The sequence below is a fragment of the Nesoenas mayeri genome, assembly GCF_963082525.1.
Source record: "Nesoenas mayeri genome assembly, chromosome: 2".
In the NCBI taxonomy this organism is placed as follows: Eukaryota; Metazoa; Chordata; class Aves; order Columbiformes; family Columbidae; genus Nesoenas; species Nesoenas mayeri.
Genome location: NC_137543.1, coordinates 131,565,515 through 131,574,902, shown reverse-complemented (window position 1 = coordinate 131,574,902; position 9,388 = coordinate 131,565,515).

Below are 9,388 nucleotides of genomic sequence, written 5' to 3'. Positions count from 1 at the left end.
CACAACATGGTAACATCCAAGCAATCTAGCACCTTAGGTTTCCTAAATATGGACCACCAACCTATGAGCAGTTACCTTAAGAATGGGGCAAAAGTGCTCCTTCAACAATTGTATCCCCAAAATCTAGATCATTATTTAAAAAAAAATAAATAAATAAAAAAATCACTGTCCTTCAGGATTTAACTGATATTCTATATACATATATTCTAATTTTTCATTCTAAATATAACATATATGGAATTTTTCCTTGTATGCAAAAATATGGAATTATTAACCTCTCTAGAAATCCTGCACTCAAGTATCAGAATCCAGAAGGGTAGTCTAGACTTATCCATTATTTTGATGATACAATTTGAAGTCAAGAGCATGATAATAGCAAAATCCCGGTTGAACTTATTTTGGGGGCTCCAAAACTTGTGTCTTGTGTTTTGAGAAGACAACAATTGAACCACTGGCATGGGGAAGACAGAGTGCTAAAGTGCAAGAGAACAAGCTCTACATATGCACTTGAGAAGACTAGATCCACCGTTACAAGCCAGAGTTTAGTTCTCATTTGTAGAAATCTTGAATATTTAATTGCTGTGAGTGGAGTTTAGACTGGCATCAAAGTCTGTCACATTAAGTTGTTTATGTTCTCTAGGTATTTGAGAGTGAGAGAAATGGGTCCTAAGATAGGATCTTAATGCTTTCTAGTTTAAAACTTTGGTTGTTTCATGTTTTCAGACACTCTTCCCAGTTCACAAAAGCAGAACAGGAAAGCTGCATTATATTTAAAGCCGAATTGTCCCCTTTTCATTTCTTATGTTTTAAATGGTACCTGACATCTCTTATCATTAAAAATCAAGGCACAGCATAAAAGTTCCTAAGCTACTATACTTACGTAGGAGGATGGAGAAAGCACAGATTTTCAAGTACCCACATGGGTGTAGGAAGGTGTTTCTGCAACGACAGTATCCTTATTATGTCAGATTGTTATAAACGTTAAAGTGAGCTTAGGTGCTATAATTTTACTGCTCAGAATATATTTCACCAGGACTATAAAAGCCAGTGGTGGTAAAAGAGCAATCTCATAACGACAGATGTAATTAATGTACTTAATACTTGCAGCCAGATAGAGTGACTGTCATATCAGGAGAGAGGTCATGTGACAGAAATAAGATTTCCATAAACAGCTTGTTTTATGTAACGTTTCCACTTCAGCCATAATAAGCTGTCAGAAAGATGGGGGAAAGAGACCTTGTGAAAAACATATCCTAGATGGAGATCACTGCATGCAACAGTTATCAAAACAGGAGTGTGAAACTGGAGTTCAATGGCAGGAGAAGAAGTGCTCTGGGTGCCTGCTTTCTAATCTGCAGCCTACAGAGAGGTGAAGAGCTAAGCAAGACCTTAGAGTTTATGAGATTACCTATGAGGAGCTGTGTGAGTTATCACTGTTTTGCACCCTTTCAAATAAAGGCAGGAAGGAAATGTAATATTCTGATCATTATCATTTTAAAATGAAAAGATACAGTCATTGTCCATGTAATCACTTTAGTTTATTTGTACTACGGTGCTGCATCATCATTATCTGCTGATCTAGGCAATTAACTTTACACATGGGACTGTTCATGCATACATTACAGCACATGCTTACAGCTTTGCAGCACTAAGGCACTCTTGAGTTATTTAACTGCTTACTGTCTCAACTGGCTGGTTTTGAAATATCTCCTGCATTTCTGATTCCTGTAACAAAAAGATTATGATGAAATACTAGGAAAAAAAAAATCATTCAATGTGTGGGCAAGTTTTCATTATAACTGCAGAAAGTTAAATACTGAAATCCCATCTCCAAAGTACAATTAACTACAGTCATGAGGGCTTTGGATTTTTTAATTTAAACTGTTGGATTCATGAACAAAAGTCATCAATCTTATTCTTCTTGACTTCTTTGAAGGATTTTTTTTTTTTTAATTATTTGGGCTTTAAAAATGGTTCATTACAAAAAAAATTCTAGTCACACAGTGGGATGAAGGGTAATTGAATGACATAGTACTGGCAATGAAGAAATAGAAATCAGAGTACAAAGATTAATTTATACTAACTTCCATTTATATGGCTCTAATGGCTAAAAGGAGGGAGACTAAGGAGGTTATAGCCTCTCCATTGGAAATGACCAGGTTTATATAACACTTTTGAGCATATATTCTTAGCTGAATGCATCCTGTTAAAGTGGTTGAATTTATTTATTCACAAATTCCATGCATCTATAAAACAGTACTTTAAAGAGCTTTATTGTGAATAAGAACTGGGCCTATAGTATTAAATCAGAATTCAGGCCATTGAATCCAATTCAGCCTAGGTAAATTGTGACTAAAGTAGAAACTGTACAGCTGTCTTATGGCTGCTTAGAAGATGAGAAATAAGTCAGTGCAGTTCCAAGAGAGGACATACTCACCCTGTAAACTTTGGTGTTGCTAATATGCAGGTATAAGGTGGCAGTCTTGGCAAATAAACAGATGTTTGAGTGATCTTGGAAGCTGGATTACTCTTTTACCTTATGGATTTATTTTCTAACCAATCCCCAGGAATATCAGTTGAGCTATCTTGGAGTAAATGACACAGACTAAATTACTTCAACCAGAACATTCTTTAGGAAATGGAAGAATGAAGCCTCAAGGGCAGCTTGCAAATCCTCTTCACAGGCACGTTCTGCTTTCACCTTACTTTGCAGATTCCATCTCTTTACACTGTTTTGTCACCTGGATCTCTTCAATTAAGTTTGACTGAAGCAGAAGCAATAGACAGCAGCACTCTAACAAATGGCTTTTAAGTGTTTGGGGTGATACAGTGCCTTGGCTTCTATAAAGAGATGCTCATTGATTTAATTCTAAAACCAACTGTATCAACTACATCCTGTGTATAGAAATGTGTACAAAACAACCTTTAGAACAATCCTTCTTTTTTTTTTTTCTTTTTTTTTTTTTGCGCAAAATCAACTCTTAGTACATTTTATTCCTTAGTTTGTTCATACTCTACAGCAGCATGCACTGATGTTCTAAAATAGGAAGCAAAACCCAGCAGAATCTTGTACAGGAGAAGATAAGGGACTGTCATTGATTTTGTCTGTTTAAAATTCAATACTCAGACAAACTTTCTGCTGAATGGGTATCTCAGCCCCAGTAAAGCTAGGATCTGTGGCACTTCTGTGTCTGTTAAGGTTGTTAGGTCACAATTGTTTTTCTTGGTCAAGTCATTAAGGTATTGGTTTATAACACACAAAAAATCTGATGACATGTTCTAAAACTTGGCACATGTTTTCATTCAAGAGAAGTTAGAGGATTTATGACAGTCATTGATGTTGGGTGGAAAATTTCACATGTTCTCAGGTTTTGGTTGGGTAGTGAAAACTGGATGGACTCTATGTAACCTAAGTTAAAAATGAATATAAATTACTTTTCCTTGGATTTATTCTTAACTACCCGCTCTGTCTACGACTCAAAGAAAGGGTGTTCCCCTCAAGACACGTTTTACTAGCTTGATTAGATGGAAGAAAGATTCTCCTCCAGTAGAAGAAATCAGAAAACTGTGCACAAATTTGGAGTCTTCTTCTACTGATCAAAACATTAATGAAGAGTGCATGTGAAATTGCTTACCTCCATGCTACATACTGAGATATGAGTAACAGAATCTTTAAAGTGACTTGCTTAACATTGTACATAAAGTCTGTAGCTGGAGGTAATATCTGTCTAGGATTGTAGTCTGCTGAGTAAGATCTAGATGCAAGGAAAAATGATCTTGACTTGGTATTTCCATGGGATTCAGGATTAAAGGAGAATGAAAAAGAAGTTCTCCATACCATGGAGAAGAAAGGCTTGAAGCTATCTGCTTTTGGGGGCACAGGAACAAAGAGGGCTGGGGACTGAGAAAACTGGAGGTCAGGAACATATCATTCTGAGCTGAGCCTCTCTTTAATGCCAGAAGGGGTGAAAATTTTGATGCAACCTGTTGTGTTTGTTTCCATGGGAAAGGCAAACAAAGCCAGTACTAGTCTTAACAATGTAGGCAAGCAATTGGTGGTTATTTTGATAGGCTGGAACTATGAGAGAGAAGACAGGACAGTTCAGTAGGGGCAAGAAGAAAATGAGAAGTGAGAGTGTTTGGAAGGCAATGCAGGGTCTCTTTGTCTCTTGCTTATCCTTGCAAGTATTTATGGACTTGCTGCAAACTCAAGCCCTTATGCATGAATATTTTGAATATGTGAGGGGAAGAGAAGGGCCCCATAATGCCATTCTTTCCATAAGAAGGGAAAATAAGAAATAGCAGGGGATAGAAGACTCAGAAAAAACTTGCTGGGGACTTTTTGTTTTCATGCCAAGGGATTGTGAGATAAAAAGTATTAGAGCAAAAGCTTCCTTGCACTCTCTAACCTGAGCATTAGCAGGAACAGAGATCCATGTTGATTCATTAAGCCCCTGTTTCATCAGATGTATATCTGATTGAATACTCTGCTCCCCTCAGCAACCTGATGACTAAACCTATTAAGGATATTTTTTATGAGAAAATGAGGCAGGAACAGGGTCTTAAACTGAAGGAGTGACTCCTTGTTGCATGCTCCAGCTGCTCTCTGTCTGATGTGTATATTACACTTCACGTCTTATTGTCTCTTAAGGTTTCTTAGTAGGAGAGAATGCTCTGAAAAAATGGGACAGGAGAGGAGGATTTTTATATCACCTCTGGATCTAAGTTGGAGGGAAAGTTTCTATCTAGGACCTTAACCTAGATGATTGCCTAGAAGATGATCTGAAGCAAGACAGTAGCTAGAGGTACTTTGAATTTCTCATTTTTATTTTGAACTGCTAGAAAAGTTATTCCATAGCTCCATAGTACATCTCACATCTCTGCTCCAGAAGGTGTGAAGCTCTGGAAAGGTGTTATAGAGGTATATAGCATGCGTATACCAACTCCGCAAAGAAAAAAAGCCATTGCAGTGGGACTTCCTTCTTATACTCTACTCAGTAATCATCAAATCTACAGAGATAGTGAGCATTTTGTTCAGACCGTTTCTGAAACCTGATGACAACCTTGAAGCCATTGCATTTTAAAGTAATGCACTGCCATAGTAGGTGTGAGCATACTCAGGTTACCAGATACAGTTCCTAGCACCAGCTATGCCACAAGGATCTCACTGACATCTTCTGAATACATCTAATATTCATCTTGTCCTCCACAATAAACTGAGTAGTTTTCAAATGACATTCATGTTGTCACTGCTTGCAAGAAGTCTTCGCCAATTTACTCTGGTGATGGGATGAACACCAAGCGTACTGACCTGAAATAAAAAGGAAACATATTTTTTTCCAAATAATTCATTCCATGCAATGCCCAGGAAAAATCCTGACTTAGTCACCTTTTTTTGTTTTAATACATTAACCTTGGATGCTCAAAACAAAGCAAAAGTGAGATAACATCATTACTGTCTTGCTATATAAACAGAATGTATAAACAGTCTCTGCAGGATAGTAAATTAATGTGCTCTTTGAATTGCATGACTTACATAACCTGTCTGACATTCTGCCATCTCTCAGACTCTGGCCTTCACTTTGTGTGGTAAGTTTCATATTCCACAGAAAGTCCATTAAATTGAGATTTAATTAAACCATCCAATCTGAATGCAGACAAAATATTTTCTTACAGTGCAGGCTGTAATAAAGCATTCTCAAACCTAAAATGCTATGAAATGAGTGTCTAACTAGAACCTCATTACATTATAGATCTGCCATCATTTTTTAAAATCCTGAAGTACATCCAAGTAATAAAGGTTAGAAGATGTCTTAGTAATGTCAGCCCTGATACAGTACAGCATCCAAGTTAGTGTTCAAAATCCACCTTATGAATAACACTCTCCTGAATGAGGATGAACCTAACAGCTAAATATGCACTAAAGGGCTTTGCTGAATCAGAGTCATTACAGCCTCCGTCATGTAGATTCACAAAGCTCACATTTGCCTAAATGGGAGCACGGCCAGAACAAACCTACACATGGTAAGTGGCCTGACAGACCATATAACTCACTCCTGACAGGGATTGGTGCTGCTGTAGTAACTAGGAACAGTGCCAACCCAGAAAGCAGCACCGGAGAACCTCAGGACCAGTGTCTGCTCTCAGTTTTGGCATCCAATACACAGGCAGAGTCCAGGCTCCAGCTGTTGCTGCTTATATTGTTTGGATGAGTCATGAAAGAGATAACAGCTGGGACGAACCCTGTTAAGGAGCCCTAACCTGAAGCCTGTTAGGACAGTTTTGCAGATGAGTAAGGAACATGGTTATGTCTCATTTGCCAGCTCATTTAATTAGATCAGAATCTATCTCCCACAGAGTGATTTTTTCCAGTGATGAGATGCATTGTGTTGGGCAAAGTCCTTCAGCATGGGGCATCTGAGCTGTTACTTAAGAAAATTTGGAACAAGGTTTTCTTTTTTTTTTTTTTTTGCATTATACTTTTGTGAAACAATTGTTAAATTTTTGTGCCCAAGGTAAAGTACAGAAGAAAAATAATAAAAAATCCAAAATAAAAATGAAATCATTTAGGGATTAAAGCTTAATTATTCCCATAGGAATTAATGGTTAAAAATAGGGTTTCCTTCAGCTGTATCTGCCTCCATCAACCGCTTTTCTCTGCCAAACTGTAATAATAATTTTTATAAGAAACAGAGTGTATGGAAAAAGTGAAAAAGAGACCAAAATGGTAAGATCACAGGGTACAGAGTTGAAAGAGTAATTTTTCAACATGCCTAGAATTCATAGTTTTTCTTGGAATATACCCAGCAAATTGTAAGATTCTGCAACACATGCTATTTAAAAAGATCTGTAGTCTGATACAATTCCCTGTCTACTTGGGAAAAATCTTACTACTGGTTGAAATATATGTTGAATTGAGTGTCACTATATAACACCTATTCATTTGTCAACATTTAAAAATGTTGAAGGTTGTCCAATCACATCACTGTCATGGGATCAGGGGTGTCATGCAGAAATGGCCAGTGTTAACAGTGGAAGGAGGCCAAAGGCACCCACCTAAGCTTTATATGAATATATGTTATAGATGCTAAAAAGCAAGTGTATCTGAAGGAACAATTCCTAGAGACACACCTTGAGTCCTCTGAACTGCTGGTTGCCCTTGGTGCATTTGTTTCCCATGGTTTTCAGTCAGAGCAGTTCACACATATCTGACAAAGAAACCAGGTCCCATTGCCAAAATCTCCCCTCTCATAGGTACTGCCGTGCTTTGTGCCAGCAGAGCTCTGCTTGCTTGGGTAATTGCCACCTGCATGTGGTGAGACAAGATAGTGCCCTGAGGTTTGCATCCAACTCTTAATGATCTGTGCCATCGTACTGCACTGCTAATCAGTTCTCTGACTCCTCCTAATTAAATGCTAAAAATAACAGTGCATCAACAAAGCTATATTCTGTAGCTAAATTGTACAATGATTAATTTAGTAGCATTTTAACCTGGGTGAGCAAGAAAATAATGTACCTCAGCAGAAACTGTTGAGAAACATCTTAATTGCAATTGTTTCAAGTTAAAATACTGAGGGCACAGGAAGGATTACAAAAAATGATCTTAAAATTGCATCCATCTGGCAGCAATTACTGTACTTCAGCAATCAAAAAAATCCCCATACCTTCCCAACTAGCAGAACAGTGAGTACTAGCTGATAGTAAAGACTGATTTTGTAATAATTTCTAACAGCCACATTGCAATAGTATTTTCACTTCTGCTTAGTGCTTTCCATCTTGAACATGTGATCACAGAGCTGGTTTCTGATTCAAAGCTCATTCCCTAACATGTGTTCCTGATACATTTTTTGACATTCTGTGTTATATCTCTGTATGATAATTACACCAAACTACTTTCAAAGGTGCTTATTACTGCATGATTATTTTTGAGGGTTGTTTTTTGTGTGTATGTGTAGAGAGAAAAATCAAAGAATCTTAAAATAAAACAATAGTAGTCTAAGGAATGTGCATTTTAAAAACCTTCACAGACTCTCTCAGGCCTTCCTTAAAATGTGTCTGCAAGCACCACAGTCTGTGATGGCACAGAGCAGGATATCTTCATAGGACTGATGTTTTCTTTCAGAACTGGGACTGAGCTACTCCGAGAGAAAGCGAGAGAACTTCCATCAGACCTTTGGAAGTGGAGGAAGAGCATTTTCTTAGGCCATTCCAGCCATCTCTAGGAGGCTTCATTCCCATTTGCTTTTTACATTTTTTGTTTCACTGAGCCTGAACAGACTGTCTCTTGTGAAAGTGTGATTTCCCCTCACTGTTGTTCTAAACTCAGTTTAAACCTTACTTGCAGAGGTCACTGATTATGCTTTGCATATTTTGACTACTTTAACACTGCCATGAAAAAAATGAGAGTGGAATCTATTTTTATGACATACCAGTCATTTCAGGATGTTTCCCTTTTAGCACATTTAATATAAGCCTTTTCTACCAAGTGTATTAGGAATGCTTTTTAATGCAGTTTAACTATATATTTTTCTCAAAAAATAACTTTTAATCTAAATTAAATTCCCCTAAACCAGTATTTTCCTTTTGAAAATAAAATGCTAAATCTACACATAATTAAACAAATATTTTAAACTTATTTGTAAAATGAAATTAAAATATGATGTAAATTGTATCATGCCTGCAAGATGCCTATATGAAAATGGTGGCAGTTCAGAAATAGATGCTTTAATGAAAAAAATATTTTGGAGAAAACAAGAAAGTCACTTAAATGTAATAAAAAGAAAACATATTTTCATTCTGACCATGGTACCTCATCTCCCTTCAATAGCACTGTAGAAATAACAACGTAGTTTTATGCTTACTCTTCCATGATATTTGGAAACTGGATGGAAAAGATAAAATATAATTGAAATAAGCATATTTTAATTGATTCCTAGCTAATGTGGTCAAGTGCAACTCAACATAGGTCAAGCAAATAAATTTCTGTAATTTACAGACTGAATTACACTTAAAAATCAAGCATTGAGTGCGTTAATGTATTTTTAATCTGGTGGAGATGAACCAATGAATTATCACTCTGATAAAAATCTACCCTGTAGGAATGAATATGGATAAAAGCCTCCTGTACCCATATTTAACTACAGAATGCTTATGAGTTTTAACTTTGCCTCCTCCTACCATGTCACATACACCTTTTTATTTGTCACCTGTTTCTCAGAACTGTAATACCTCAGGGAGAACCATCACCCTCAGAAGACTGTCTTTTCATTCATAATTCATTTGTGGTCCCCTTTACTGTAGATATAGATTGCAAAGCAAGATACGTAATTTGAAGAATATAGAAAAAAAACCCCATGTTATTTACAGGAGACTGTCTTTTTATATTATA